Source organism: Amphimedon queenslandica, unplaced genomic scaffold, assembly GCF_000090795.2.
Source record: "Amphimedon queenslandica unplaced genomic scaffold, v1.1 AMPQUscaffold_8662_Cont19396, whole genome shotgun sequence".
NCBI lineage: Eukaryota > Metazoa > Porifera > Demospongiae > Haplosclerida > Niphatidae > Amphimedon > Amphimedon queenslandica.
The window spans coordinates 1-1,637 of NW_003551063.1; the positions used below are offsets into that span (position 1 = coordinate 1).

Here is a 1,637-nt window from a genome sequence, read left to right on the forward strand (position 1 = left end):
CGAGGGTTTGCAAATTAGTAAACTTTCTCATGGTTATGCCTGATATAGAACTGATACACAATACCGATCAACAATATTAAACATGTTTCCATTACTGTTTGATTTAAAATAACACTTTGATGCTTCATTGAAAACAACAGCAACAAGTACATGAATTTCTATCAAAATAAGCAATAAACATGTACAAACATGTACAATAAACATATAATGCGCTTCCCCTACTCATGCATCATAAACAATATTTAATGTAAACAACATGTACATATATGTACATATAGCTGTGATATCTAATAGATTGTGCATTGTATTTATAGACTACAGACAAACATGATGCAGGGCATAAAAACAAGGAAATATTAGGAAAAAAACACTAACTAAACACAAACTAACTTTGTATGTACAGCTGACAGGTGCAACCATTTAAAACATGCAGCCAATATTATGTGTTTAAGATTATGATTGCATGTGGATATTAATGTAGTGACGTATGTATGTATGTACATGTATACATGTAAGTATAGTAACAAGTATAATTAATAGGTGAAACCAAAAGCAACATCATAACTGATGATACACTATGCACACCTGAAATATCAGATGGGGCAAGAAAACATCGATTGGGTTCAAATAATCACAAACATGAAGATGACCCTCTTGATATCAAAGGAACAAATTTATCAGAGAGAATAAGTAAACAAAATGAGGCAGACATTGAACTGGACCATATTGTACAGTCAGGTACATATTAGTAAATAATAGTAATTAGTTAATTAATATAATATCTATTAATATTCTCCTAAGGTCGCATAAAAGGAAGACGACCACAAATATCAATGAGACCCTCATTTTCAGAATTGGTGGAATCAAATGATTTTGAATGCCCAAATTTAAAAAGACAAAAAAAGGAATAATGACTTAATCACTGTTACATGCACTGTATATCTCAATTAGTACAAACATTATTAATATTATTATAGTGTTGTTATTTATCAATAGTGTTGTTACGTTGTCCTTGTATTTGAATTAACTCATAAAATAGAATTTTATTCGTGGGTTAGTGGCTTACCACAAAATACAAACCAAAAATTAACGAGGTGTCAATTCATTATGCTTCAACTATTGTCATTAACAAAAAGCTCCCTTTACTTAAGACATAAGGTAAATACTCAGGACAGAGATGTGAGCAAGATCTTATTAATAAATAAGCACCAAGGTATAATGCTAACTGCATTGTGTAGAAAAATGGTCACATGACTCATGCAGTTGAGTAAAGTAGCATTTCTGACATTGTGTAGGTTACAATGTTAATAATAACTACAATAAGCACACAGGAAATCAAAATGGCTCCACAAAATTTCCAAAAATTGTAAAAGCACTAAGGTGCATACACTCAATCTGTAATTAAAAATAGTTTGCTTAGGTTTCAGAGAAACATGCAGTTGGTATTATTTCTTTAACTCTGGAGAAATGCCTTGTGTGAAGTCTGTGAACTAACTTGAGTTACCTCAAAAAGGTGCATAAACTACAAAGGATTAAATTAATTAATTAAGCTACATGCCATAGCAAGCGATTTTAATTTTTTCAACAGACATACAGCATATTGTCTATACATACAGTAAATGTAGGAGGACCTCTGC

At 31.1% G+C, this 1,637-nt stretch overlaps 1 long non-coding RNA gene across 1 annotated transcript; it reads left to right on the top strand.

Moving 5' to 3' along the window:
• Positions 1–430: 430 nt before the first annotated feature.
• On the top strand, positions 431–1,024 carry LOC109591229 (uncharacterized). The gene is made up of 2 exons (XR_002189718.1): positions 431–738; positions 802–1,024. It is a non-coding gene; the product is annotated as an uncharacterized LOC109591229 (long non-coding RNA).
• Positions 1,025–1,637: the final 613 nt, after the last annotated feature.